Source organism: Ovis aries, chromosome 3, assembly GCF_016772045.2.
Source record: "Ovis aries strain OAR_USU_Benz2616 breed Rambouillet chromosome 3, ARS-UI_Ramb_v3.0, whole genome shotgun sequence".
NCBI lineage: Eukaryota > Metazoa > Chordata > Mammalia > Artiodactyla > Bovidae > Ovis > Ovis aries.
The window spans coordinates 79177070-79191469 of record NC_056056.1 but is presented as its reverse complement, the minus strand read 5'-3'; the positions used below and the strand labels follow the sequence as shown (position 1 = coordinate 79191469).

The 14400-nt window shown below is 42.5% G+C and overlaps 2 long non-coding RNA genes across 3 annotated transcripts in view; one reads left to right on the top strand and one right to left on the bottom strand.

Annotated features, from left to right (window-relative positions):
* Positions 1-1991: 1991 nt before the first annotated feature.
* Positions 1992-14400, bottom strand: part of LOC132659590 (uncharacterized) — a 112698-nt gene continuing 100289 nt past the window's right edge. For both annotated transcript variants that reach the window (XR_009600164.1, XR_009600165.1), the window contains one exon: positions 1992-5896. This is a non-coding gene — a long non-coding RNA (uncharacterized LOC132659590). The remainder of the gene's footprint in view (positions 5897-14400) is intronic.
* LOC121819057 (uncharacterized) lies at positions 6084-12578 on the top strand. The gene is made up of 2 exons (XR_006059208.2): positions 6084-11877; positions 12072-12578. It is a non-coding gene; the product is annotated as an uncharacterized LOC121819057 (long non-coding RNA).

Genomic DNA, 14400 nt, shown 5'->3' with positions numbered 1-14400 from the left:
GTTAGAATGGAACTGAACCAGGACCACTGAGAACTGGTAATTGCAAAATAGGTTTATTCAGAGGCAGTTCGGAACATGCACAGGATCTTGAAGAGCCAGGGGCAGATCCAGAAAATATGGAAGCCCAATATGACATTTGGGACCATACGTTGGCCTTGGTGCCAAGAAGTGTTTCTACACCTATTGCAAGAGCTTTAGAAAGTTGATCATTCTGTGGTGGAAAAAGCCGTTCCTTTATTTGTATAGTGTGTTATTCTGCAATTAGCGGAAAACACGGTGAAGTGAATCACCCTGCTTTTCCATCCCTGTTAAATCGGGTTGTGTTTGGAAGAGCCAGTAGACTTGCAAGCAGTGAGCATTTTAAAAAGCAGCTTACTGAGTTATTTCAAAACAATTCCCTTTTCTCCGAATGGAGTCAGTTGATACTAAACACAGTACAACTGGCTGATGTGGGAGGAATGGGAAATGGCAGGAATATGATTGCCAGCAGGAGCTGACTGTGCTGAGGATAGTGTGAGTCCTAGGCATTGCTTTAAGCACACTGTCTCAGTGAACATCCTGTCCCAGGAGGTAGTACTGCTGTTAACAGGTGAGGAAGTAAGGCCTGGAGCAGTTCAGGAACTTGCCCAGAAGTGCTGGGTGATAATACAAGTCTGTCTGACCCCAGCGCAGCTGAGGATGGGCTGCCAGAGACGACGGCATGCAGATCTGAGATGAGGCCACAAACAAGCCTTAAACCAAGAACAGTTTTGATGTGCTTACCATCAGGAAGGATGGAAAATCTGCACGTTAGTGGCTATATCCCTTATTGGCCACCTGAGACTTCCTGCTTTTTCTGTTATTTACATTTTCATGTGTTTTAACTCCCAAAGAAGGGGACTTTCTAGTGGGTCTCTTGCCCCCTGTATGGTATGCTCAGAAGCCCGTCAGTGAAAACATAACTGACTAATTAACCTTAGCAGCTTCTTACTCTACCCTCTTTGGAAATGAACAACAGTCAGACCCGTGTATTTTTAAAATGTGGTGAGCAAATTTGGTAAACACTTGAATGGGGATTCTCTAAAATTCTCCCTCAGTACAATGAATTTAACGCTGCCCCTAATTTTAATGAAATTCCCTTCATGCTGTCTTCAGATTGATGTTTAAAAGTTTACGCTAGACTTTTTGTCAATGTTCCTTTTGCATTTAAATTGTCATTCTATTATGGTGAACAAAGTGTATATTCTGGTTATTAAAATACCATCTTGGGACTATCAGACTATCCTCAAAGTTGTTTTTTGCTTTAAAGAAAAAGAGGCTCTAGAGTGTCCTTTAGATTTTTTTGTTGGAATAACATATTGATGATACAATACTGAAAAAACGATCAGGAAGCAAAAAGAAAAGACGCACACACACATGGGTTAATGCTAATCCACTACTGTGCACTTGGGAGCATGGAGCCGACTTGATCAGGGTCTAGAATGGTTGACAGACTGTCAACATGTCGATGACTTTCTGATCTGATTCTATTTGTTACTTGTTCCCAGGATTCAGGAAAAAGGGCCATATATTGCCCTTGCTTTAGTGATAACCAGAATATCTTCCTAGCTGGAGAAGAGAAAGCCTCCTCCATCAGGGAGATGCCACCTCAGAAGGCGAGGAACTGTGGATGGCCCCTGGGCTCATGTGAGTAGGATTTAGTCTGAACATTGTATAGTCTCAGAGAGGGAAAAAAAAAAAAAGGTTTCCTGAGGGAGGCTTGGGCAGCAGTGGTGAATCAGCTATTGTTGTATCGGACTTCAGGGAAGTCCAGCATTAGCAAGACCCCTGTTTTGTGCAAACTGATCAAATACAGATGTTTCCAAGGAGTTGACCTTATTCACCGTGACTTCACTGGAGATTGAATGGCGGACAGCCGGTCAGCAGTGGGGTGAAGGCATGTTTTGGCGAGAGGGTGTAAATGTATATACAATCGACAGGATGTGGATGACACTGGACAAACATCTCTTCTCTCGATAAATCTGTGTTTTATTTCCAGAAGGTTTTATACCAAGGAGATGTAATGAAAAATAAATATGGTTCAGGGCTTTGCTAGGTGTCTCTCGTGTATGTCACACTCTGAAAGAGATGACGGGGAAAATATTAAAAATGAGTTCGACCTTCTGTCTTCCTGAAATATCAGTTTTCATATAAAACTCATCAGCTGAGCTAAGTATTAGGCTTGATCAATGGCAGGAAACTAGGGGATCAAATGCTAATAAATCAGAAACAGATACCCCTTCTTGAGCAGAAAATATATCACAAAACTGAAAACAAGGAAATCATCCGATGATTTTTTTAAATGCATGTGCAAGGAGAAAATGAGCTTTTGGGGGCAGGGGGTGGGCTGCATCTTAAGCAGCAACAAAGAATAAGATTCTTAAACACCATAATCAGACTTTGAACACACGCAAAAGAAACAAGGAAGATCCTGATTTGGGTGAAGTCTGGATCTTGAGGCACGATTTAAGTGTTTATACGGGTGTGCAGATATTAACATGGCAAAGTGAACACATTAAAATCGTACTGCTAATATTTTGCTAGATATTTTAATGTATTTTTTCTCTTCCAGAATTATATCTGCAGCCCTCACCTTTCTATCTTTTAAAAATGTAGTCTCACAATCCCATTCCCTTATTTCTTAGTCTTTTTTCCTCTTATTTTCATTTTGTGAAGACAATGTTTTATTGAAATAAAACATATGTACAGAAAAATGCACCAATCTTAAGTTCACAAATTCATTTGATAAATTATCATAAAGTGGACACACCTGTATAACTAGCACCCAGCATAAGAAACAGAATACCACCAGGACCCCTAGAGGCACCTCTTGTTTTCCTGTTGCAAACAGAAATCACCATTCTGACTTGTCATACTAGATTTCTGTTATCTGTTTTTGAGCTTTATATAAATGGATTCTTGGATGTATTCCCAAGTCTGCTTTTTCACTCAATGTTTGTGCGATTCATCCACGGTGGTTTGTTGTACACTTACTTATATTTTAAACTACATTATTTTTAATAATACACATACATTCATTTCATTAATGTAGTCTTGTAGGTACAGACACGTCTCTATTTCAGCACATTGACTAGCCTCAGTACTCAGAAGAAAGTTCAAAACAGCAAACAACTCCTAGCAGAAATCACAAAGAATCTACTGATAAAATTCTGAATTCAGTTGTCAGTAATGAAAGGCACGTTATGATCAACACCTTTGAAACATTCATATTTGTTTCCCACTTTTTTAAAAAAAATCGACATACAATTATTTTTTTCTTTTACCCAACTTAATCCAGAGAGTGTGGTCCTGCTGTCTGAATAGCAACTGTCTGCTTCTGTGAAAACAGAGCAAGCTAAATTAAATTAGAAAATCCTGGTATTCAGTAGGACCAAATTTCCCTTCCTTCCTACTTTGCCATTCCACAATCTATCACCTAGAGTAATTAAGACCAGGGAGGTATCATCTTCACTGGATTAACCTTAACTAAATTGTGCTCATTCAACATGTGCCCTTTTGATTAGTCCGAGCAGGGCCTGCTGTCTCTGATACACCCACCTTGTAATTCTACACACTTAATTAATTTCAGATGAATAGTGGAGGAGCTAAGCTAAATTCTCCAATTAATAAACTATAAGTCCTTATTGTGTGTTAGAGTACCTCAAGATTTTCACTCTCCCCTTATTTCTTTGCCCTGCAAAAGAGAGTGGAGATTGAAATGCACACACGTGAAACACATGTGCACAGCTGCAGTTGTGTGAGGTTGGTGAACAGATCTCTGAGCAGTTTTGACACGGTAGAGGGCAAACCTTAAGACAGAAAATACTGCAAGAATTCTTGGTAAAATACATTATTTTTCTGCCAAGTGTGATTTTTAATGTCCTTTTTCCCCTCGACCTTAGTCTTTAGGTTTTATGTGCACATATTTCCATATCTGTGTACAGATATAAAAATTCAATATTAATGCCACTAATTTTGTATTTTTAAATGTATTTCTCTGAAGTAAAATACTATTAATAGTCTGAGAACCCTTCTGAGAAATGGTTTGAAGTTATGTGTTGAATCATTAAATTTGACAGCTCTCAAATATATAATCAAAATTTGCCCTCATGGGCATCTCTGACAGCAAAGAAAATTATTTCCTTAAAATAAAATAGATCCCAAGGATGTTTATGTGCTATAATTTATCTCATATTAAAAGATGGCTAGAAAATTATATAAGGTAGATTTACAGTCTTTCCTTCAACCCAGAAAATTTATGTGTCTAGTTATTAGTGACTTAAAAACTACTACTAATCTGCATAATTGTATATAAAGAGTTTCCCCAGTAGCTCTTCTGTCCTATGAGTCAACTTAATGAGGTCAATTATATTCAGGGAATTTAAATTACTGATGCTTAGGGAATATAGCCAACATAGCTGTTAGTTTCTTATGTTGGTGTGCAAGGAATTCTAGTTACATAAGACAAAAATAATATATCTTAATATAGCCAATTTTATGTTTAATTAAGCAGAGAGTTTTTTTAACCCATTTTATAGAGAAAATTGTTCAAGATACCATATACTCAACTCATTTATGTCTTTAGATATCGGAACTGTTCCGATTAGTTTCCTCCATTTAGTCTTTGTTCCAAAATGATTTAAAAAAAACAAACAACTTCAAGTAATTCTGTTAGTATTTTCTATAGTTTAGAAAATGTGTAAATTCTTACACTCCACAACATCACAAATTCTCAAACTACTAAATATTCTTACAAGTTAAAATACTGCTCGATAATTTACCATTAAATGAGTGACAGGGTGTGGAAGATTTTACCAATCATTTTACTAATTGCTGATTTGTGAAAATGTCAAACTGGTGGAGTCATTTGGTTAATTGAATGCAAATATTAAATAATTTTTGATTGATGACATGCATGCTGATAGGTATATCATTTTTCAGGATGCATCAGCTAAATGCTTTATCAGGTTTGTATTATTTCCTGCATCTGAAGCTGGGCACATGGGCATTTTAACTCATGTTGAAAAGTCTTATTCTCTCTGCCTTCCCTAAACCAGATCCTTTTTGACCTTTTAGAAAAGCACAAAAGCAAGTAATTTAAGTCAGCCCACACCTGCACCATCTTCCAAAATCTCCTCATACGAATGCTTAGCACATCTCATTCCTGAGCAACTGAGGTGGCTGAGAAGGGCAATTTATTCCCTCTAAAGAACAAAATACTGCCATTGCAGTATGTCTTCTTTGAGGCTTCAGGAAAATTGAGATATTTTTCACGAAAGGGCAGTTAAGCTTGGCCTTGAGATTTAGATTTACTATACAAACCAACGTTGTTTGAATGATGGAATTAGGCATTTACATAAGGGGACTTAGTTGTCTAGCCTGATTTTGTTCTGTTGTTTATGTTACACAATCGGAACCTATGAATTTTTATATTAGGAAAGTAACCGCGTTATCTTAGAATGTTAGCTGTAGTAGTTGTTTAGCTAAATTCCACACCTTAAAAAAGTAATAGGAAAATTCTTTAGAACATCTCCGAAAAATATAATAGTCGCATCACGTAGCGATTTAATCGCCATGTGTCTCGTACTGTTGGCCTCTTTTAACAGGACCTCCGTCAGCAAATTCAAGTTGTTTTTTGCTTACAATCGGTCTTTCAATTCGAACAAGTCCACAGAAAGGAATCAAATTTGGATCGTTTTTCGACTTCAGGTGCAGCTGTTCATCACTCTGTCTTTTAAGAATAGCTCCCGTATCCGCACACCCTCGCTCGTTCGGTAAATGATTCTCTGCGCCAAGTAAGGTCGCTCTGGGCCAGTTCGAATTTCTGTGTCTTGACCCTCGGATGGTCGAATCTCCCTCGTCTTTTTCGTGCACATCTCTGAAAAAAAAAAAAAATTTTTTTTAAAGTTGGTGGTATTTCTACGCACGGATGGAAGGCAAGCGGGAAAGGCGGGTGCAGGTGCCGGCGGGCGGCGGCAGGGGCGCGGCGGGCTGGAGGCGGCGGCTGCGCGCGCCCGGGGCGGAGGCACGGAGGCTCTTTCCGGCGCCGGGGGCAGCGGGGACGCAGGCCCTGGGCGGCGTCGGCTCGGCGCACGTGGCGCTCGGCGCTGCGCAGCCGGAACGCGGAGGGTGGGGTGTCCGCGGGTAATTGCGGTTTCCCCCTGGAGCCCTACGAGCTGCGCCCAGCCGGGAGGGCAGGACGCCGGGGCCGGCGGGCGGCGCGGGTAACGTTCGCTGCCCCGGGGCTCGGCAGGCGGTGTCCGTGTGGAGTCCCGCCGAGCACGCCCGGCGGCCGAGGGATATCCAGAGGCGCCAAGGCGCGGGGCGGAGAGTAGGCGCCGAAACATCTCGGATCAGCTGGAGGCCGGCGGGAGGGCCGGGGCGGCTGGCTAGGCAGCAAGGCCCCTCGGTGGAGGCCCTGCACCCGGCAGCCCGCCCCTCCGGACCTGCAGGTTTCCGAGGGGAGCCGCAGCCTCAGCGGCGGGGCGCGGGGGCTGTCGCGCTTAGGGCTGGGAGAGACGGGAAGGCACGGGTCTAGGTGACTTTGGGGCGGGGGTTGGTGGGGGCCTGGCCTGGGCGCCTCGTCGGGTGGCGGAGGTGGGCTGCCACCAAATGGTCTGCAGCCCCGACCCTGCCACCTCCTCGGCCACGGGACTAAACCCACGGAGACTGGCAGGGAAAGGCGAACGGAGATTTGTTCGGAGCCGCAGGGCTTGGATCGGAGAGCAAGACCCCAGGGCGAGGATGGCCGCGCGGGCTGGAAGCCCTGAGACCGGACGGCTTTAGTGGAGCCACCCAGACAGTGGGGGCATGGTTGTGAATAAATACGAAATCGGGCTCAGGGGGGACGAAACACCAAAGAAGGCGCAACGTTCCGGGTTCCCCCCCGCCTCCTTCTCCTCACTCCGTTTCCCCCGAAACCCTTTAGACCCGAGAGGTTTGCGGAAACTCGGCTGCCCGGCGCCTCCGGTTTGCACGCACTCCGAGCTCCCACGCAGCATCCCGTCCTAGGGAAGCGCCGCTCAATCCTGACCCCAGCTTGGGAACCGATCTGAGCTTGACTTCTGCCTCTGCTCCGCCCGCAGTCTCGGGACCGCACACCTCGGCCCGCAGGCTAGGACGTCTCCTGCATCGCGCTGGGGTGGGGACCAGGACTATGTATTGCGCAGGATTGAACGGGGGTGTGGGGGTAAGCAGCGGCGAAGATCCCGGCTCCCGGGTGTCGCCAACGGGTCAGGCCCTGAGTGCATCCTTGGCGCCCCCGCTCTGCGGTGGAAGAGCGAGGCCTCCCGGGCCACCCAGGATCGCGGTTTCCCGAGCAAGGTCGGGCATATGGGCCCTTGAACGGCTTTTCCGAGGGTGGGTTGTCCTCTAGCCACTTTAGGGAAGAAGCAATGAGGCCAAGGAAATAACGGGCTAAGAGGCACACACCATCCCAGCGATGCCCTTAAACTCGGGGGCTCCATTCCCTTCGCGGTTGTTTGCGGGGCACACCCTTCCTCCGGCCACATTCCCAGCAGCGCACACGGCTGCCGTGTGCACCGGCCTGTGCGGGGTGGAGAGGCGGCCATCCTTGAGTCTCTTGCCTGTCACATCTGCACTTATTTAAAGCTCGGCTGGTGGTCCTAGCTCTTTGGAATGCCAATTGCGGGCCTGGCCGCCTACGACATTTGCATTGATTAGCAGGCCTGTCTTGCGGGAGGCCGAAGGCAGGCGGGGGGAGGGGCATTTGGGGAGACATGATGTTCACAATAGTCTTCTTGATCTCGTTCCGAGAGACAACTTAAAGCCCAGCGATTCCCACCAACCTGATAGCTGAGTGTGTCAGGGAACAGAGAACTGAACTTCCAGACTGTTGGACTTGTATGGAAACTGGCCATTGCCATTTAGGATATAGGTTATGGCCCGCGGGCACACACAATGGTAAATCTCTGAAGGCTCCAACCACTGAATCAGGCAGAGAGGGTGGGCAAGTGCTGTGACCCCACTTCACTCCAGACCCTGCAAGTGTGGCAGTGTCTGAAATTTGTAGTTTACTCAATGCACAACTCTCAAGAAATGTTTGTTGGTGCAAGTCCATAGAGATTGACCTGCCTCACTTAAAATACTGTACACAAGCTTTTAAAAGGCACAGGCAACCTTGCCCGGGAGTCCACACCCTAAGGGTAAGAGGCCTGGGGCAAATTCGTTGGTGAAAAACAAGACCTGTTGCAACTTACTGTGACTCACAGGCACAGGGTCAGAGAGAAGCAGTTTTTATTCTATAAACCTGGGAGAGTTCAGTCTGATTTTGCATTTGCCTCTGGACTTGGTATAATTACGGGTGAAAATAAGGCCCCTCTGTATTTCTATTCCCCTTGCTTTCTGTGAAGCTCTACCCCAGAGGAAAGTTGTTTTAGTAATCTGGAAATGAGAAACCATGTGCTGAGTCAGCAAAGACCCTGCACCAAGCCAGTTCAGTAACACTGCTATGTTACACACTCTCTAGGCCTTATGGAGATAATGAAAAATATATTGGAATTTTCATGGCATAGAAATGCCCACAAAGTCTGTTGGCAGTTGAGAGCTAGATTAAATGCTGTGTCTTCTAATATAAGAAATCTGTTCTGATCATGTTTTTTTTAACAAGCATGAGACCCAACTCCATTGAATATAAGAGGACAAGACAAATGCAATTCTCCAAACAACCCAGTATATATATATATATATATATATATTTTTTTTTTTTTTTCAAACAGTTTTGTTGTAGAATGTTTAAACATTCCTTTCTGCTTATGTTCTTGTGACAGATGTTCAAGGTGGCTCCAGTGGATACAATCTGATTTTTCATTTTGAATCATGAAAAGCATTTCTCAAAAAAGCATCTTTAAATGATTCAAGTTTCCTTGCAAATCCTGTTGGAACCTTGGAAAAGGCAGGAACCTATCGGTCCTACTTTCACCTTTGAGTGCAAGGAATAAATGTTTTCACAGAGAGTTGCTCGGAAGGAAACTCACTTCTTAAGCTGCTAAGCAACTAGTTTGGAGAATGATTTCTTATCTTTTAACTGCAGAAGTCTTATCCAAATTTGCAAAACCGGAGCATTTCAACTTTGGAACAACATTGCAGATCATTGTATTTTTAGTGACAGTATTTCTGGGAATATTTCTTCATAAGTCTTTTAATCGTATAGTTGCAAAATATGTGGCTTTTTTCTTAAACTAGCATATTGCATAAAACAGCCAAAAGTTGGCTTTTTTCATTCATCTTTTCTATCTCAAAACCTAAATGAAATTAGTACAACTTTTATGCTTGTACTATTTAAAATCTTAAAGACATAGCTGAGTTTTTAAGGTTGTTTTGGCATAATGCAAAAACATCTGGATGTGAAATGAAAAATTTAGTCTGTCACCCAGGTTCCAGATGTTTGGTACTATGTAGACAAAACATCAGGATGAGTGACTGAAATTTTTCTCTCCAAGCCAGATGGTTTAGTGCCTGGTGCTTCTATAAGGAAGCATATTTTCCTTTCTCTAAACATCACATCCTACTGTATCTCACGTTAAGGCATGATTTACGCTCTTTCATCGACAAAATGCTGGGCCGTTTGGAGTGCAGCAAAGCGATCTGTAAATGAAACTCTAAAATGGCAACCCACTCCAGTACTCTTGCCTAGAAAATTCCATGGATGGAGAAGCCTGGTGGGCTACAGTCCCTGGGGTCACAAAGAGTCAGACACGACTGAGCGACTTCGCTACAGGAGTCCAAGTACAAGTGTTCCTGTGTACTTAGAAGGGAGTGGTGGTGGAGAAGCCAGAAACAGGGAGGTAGGAAAGAGAGAGCCTTGTTCAATAGGGAATGACTTGACTAAAAGGACATAGCCTTCTGAGACTCCATTTGTGGCATTCTATCATCTTACTGGGGCTAAAGGTAGCATTTAGCACTAGCCTAGACAGGCCTGCCTTTTGCCTGAGGTGCACTTGAAGTGTGAAATACCCTTGTGCCCTCTGAAGCCCTCTTTCCCCTTTATTCATTCTTGAAACATTATAAAACAAGTAAATGTAACATAACCTTAAAACATGGTTACTTGTGAGCATTACACAGGTAGGCAAATTCTGTGTTTGAAAAGTAAGAAAGCAATATGGTGAATATTTTAATTGGTCAAAAAATATATTGCCAATGAATAGATTTCTCTTCATGTGAAGTGTCTTCACGTATCTACTTGGAGATGAAGAGAAAGTAACATTTCTTCCTTCCTGAAAGTTACAGAGATTTAAAGTCATGAGCAGAGTCTGAGCTTTTCCAAGTGTCTTTGGCTTAGCCATGTTGAGAAAGAAGGACAGATATGAGAGGCCTTCCACTAGAATCAGGAGATGAAATCAACCCAGAATGAATTCCATTCTACTTATTAACCTCACACGCTTACTGGGTTATAGAAGAGTTTAGACAATGAATGGCACTGAATGTTAAAACATCATAAAATTTGACCACATAACAATTGCTGCAAGAAAAACATACCATTTTGAATAGACCTTATAACTCAGAATCTGACACTCAGATAATAAGACCCACAATTTCAATACTGGCCCCAAATCAATCTTTAAAAATAGTTTACAGGGATCTAGTAGAGTTTCAGGGGTACAAATATTGAGTCATCAAGAGCCTCAAAAGTCAAAAAGGAATCTTTAACACTATATAAAACAGAATCACAGTTATTTTTCTTGATCGCTATAATTGGGATATTTTCGTGACCTTTTTTGTGATGCATTTATTAGAATAATAAAATGAAAGAGCTGGAAGGAACTTAGAGCTCATCCAGGCCTCTTTTCTCCTTTTACGGATGAGTAAATTGGGGAGCAAAAACATTAAAGGACCTACCCAAGGTCACACATTGATTAGTGGTAAAGTCAGAACTGGAATTGCTGAGTTCCTGTGGTGACTCACAGAGTCCGAAGCTCATTCCACAGCAGCTTGCCTTCAGAACCCACCACTCAGAGTCACGGATTTCTGAGTAGTGTTCAAGAAACCGACACCCATCACTACAAGCTGGAGACAGCTCAAAACCATTCAGTCATGTTACACATCTAAGAACTATAAAAACAAAGCCAGCATGAAGGCAGAGTTCCCCATTTGTCTCCATGGTAAGAGGGCTATTGCAAAACAGAGCTAATAAAACTTGGGCACGTCAACAATTTGGCTAGTGGGCCTGATAACAACAAATGACAGCTAAGCTTTTTATAGAGAACTTGAAGCACCTTGGAAGAATGCCATGCACACAAACTGCTACAGTCTCTTGTATTTTGAAAATAACATATTCAAACATTTAAAATAAGTGACTTTGATGGGGAGGAGGAGGTGACTGTAGCCATGTCAACCCCATTCTTTACAAAAGAAGACAAAGTGTCCCACAAAGTGTCCAGTGGCTTGTATGATGAAATGGAAGATTAGGATGCATTGGGTAGGTGGAAGGGAAGGACAGGGGTGGGAGAATCAAAGAGAAATAGGCTAACATGATGTATACGTCCCCAGTCTTGAAGACCTAGGACCTCTCTAGCTCTTCATGGATGGCATGAGCCAAGGAATTGGTCTCATACCTGATATTATCAGGACTCATACCTGATGTTATCTTCTGTTTTATGTTTTATTCAACATCAAAATGAGAACTCAGAAGCATTACTTCTAATGAAAGCCAGACAACTCTTCATCATGAGCATTTTGGTCCAAGAAATGCAAGTAAGGACAGAGATTAGGAGAAATAGAAATGGGTGAAGTGAGTGAAATCAAGATTCAGTATTTGGAGCTGTGAGAGAAGAGTTATGTCTTCATTGGCCTGGAGAGAAAGGAGATCCTGTTAAGGTCTTCTCTTCAAGCTAATTCAAGGTCAGTGCCTTCTGAGATGCAGGATCTGGCCAGAATTTGAACTAGGGGATGAGGGAGGTAGTGATGCTGGGAAATGAGGTCTGACAACCTATATTCTTTCTTTGAAATGCTTAGGGGAGCAACTATACCAGCCAAAGTTAAATCAAATAAAACGAGCATGCCCGCTTACCTCTTTAATTTACTCTCCCAAACAGATCATCATTTGGGCTATTCCCCTGAAGTCAAGCATGAAATCTATTTAGCTGGAGAGCTACCCATTTCCTCTGACCTGCAGAAGAGATGCCCTGTTCTTTCAGAATCGCTGGAATGCCAGAATCTGAAGAAAACTGGAGCCACATGCCTGGGCCCCTTGAGATCCTCCCATCCCTACTCCATGCCAAAGGAACATGCTGACAGAAATGCAGCGGACTTGCAGTGCTTGACCCAGAAGCACAGCTGCCGATTCATCGGCAGAGGTCATTGTGTGACTTTAAGTTGCTATGGATTTAAGAGCGTCTCTTATCAACTGGGGTATTTAAATCTCTTTTGTCCCTGGGACCTTTTGGGCAGTTTTGTAAAAACCTATAGGCTCCTCAGAAAAGATGTTCTTAAATGCCCAAATGATATTGAAATCAAGTTATCAGAATATTTTAAAGAAACAAATTTATGAAGTAGTTATTATATTTTGCTTTCTTATTTAACCCAATAAATGAAAAATCTCATGATGGGTCTAATAAATTATATAATATTGAAATAGGGAATAAGTGTGAATAATAGTTCAAACTTATCAACAATTATAATGTGATATGAAGGATCTGTGATTTTTATTGCTGACCAAGTCACAGGGACAGCCAATGCTGTAGTTTATTGCCTATGTACATAATGAAAAATGCTAGTTTGTAGAAATGAAGATGTAATTTTTTTCACATCCAAGTTTATTAACTTCTGCTTTTATTTGATTGCATTTCCTATCACTCCCCTTCCAAGTGAAGGGCCCTGTGAAGGAGGAAGAGGAATGGTTCTGATAGTACAGTACTTTGGACATATACAGTAGTTATAGCCATTTGAATCTATTTTGATTGGATTATGCTGGGCCCAGCTTTGGAGTTTAAACACTGAGCCTGTGATATTAGACTTGGTCCTGAGGTGAAAAGTAACTTTATATTCTAATCCAGTAGGATGGAGATCTTTTTTTTTTTTTTAATTTTTATTTTTACTTTATTTTACTTTACAATACTGTATTGGTTTTTGCCATACATTGACATGAATCCACCACAGGGGAGATGTGTTCCCTTCCCAAACAGTCACAGAGGGGAGTGTCAGAGATCACCTGTCAAAGTGGGGTGGGGAGGGAAGGCATAACAAGAGCCAGGAAGGATTTGATAAGGAAGGCGAGTCACCTCTGCTTGGGGAATGAGCCTAGGGTGAGGCTCAGGCTAGAATGTGAAAGGCAGAGGGACTCAGGGAAGGATTGTTGGATGCTGATGGCAGGCAGGGAGTCTCCCAGGAGGATGACAGTTCCAGCCTCTAAGATTTGTGGCCACATAGGAGACAAGTCCAGGCACGAGTCAGAAATGCTATAGCCTCCACCTAGGGACTCTGTAGCAAGTCAGGAGAGCAGAAGGGATGGTTCTACAGGTCAGGACAGGGCAGCCTGCAGCCTAGGAACCAAGAGCACAGAGTCCCGAAGCAGAGGGTCTTCCTGAAGTTAAGGAAAGAGATTGATATCATGAACGCCACTCAAGAACTCCATTCATCAAAAGACATCATTAAGAGAAGGAAAAGGCAGACCACAGACTGTGAGAAAAATATTCACAATGTGTATATCTGCAAAAGGATTCATATCTGAGAATATGTAAAGAATTCTTTTGAATCAATAAGAAAAATACAAACCAAAGTTTATGAATGAACAAAAGACTCAATAGGCACTTCATTAAAGAGGATATCCAAATGGCCAACAAGCATATGATAAGGTGCTCAAGGTTATTTAGTCATCAGGAAGAAGCAAATTAAAACTTCAGTGAGACACACACATTACAGAAGGGCCCAAATTTAAAAACAAAACATTGACAATATCAAGCACTGGAGAGGATGTGGAGTGACTAAAATTCTTACGCTGTAGGTGGGAACTGGTAAAAAGTGGTACAACCACTTTAGAAAACTGGCAATAGCTACTGAAACAAAGCATCAGTTCATACCCTAAGGCCCAGCAATTCCTAGGTAGAGGCCCAAGACTGCATTTGCTCAGCAATTGATGTACAAGAATCTAGCTTTACATATTTTCCATGTTTAGAAATATTAGATAAAGTTATGTAGATATATATAACATTATTCATTATAGCACTAATGTGGACACAGCCCAAATGGCAGTCTGTTCATGCAATGGAATATTATATAGCAATGAAAAAGATGAAACTCTTGTGATCCACAAAGTGGATAAATCTCACAGACATAACGTACAGTGAAAGAAGCCAGACACCAAAAGTACAAACCATGTGATTCCATTTACATGAAGGAAAAGCACCGGCAAAACACATCTATGGC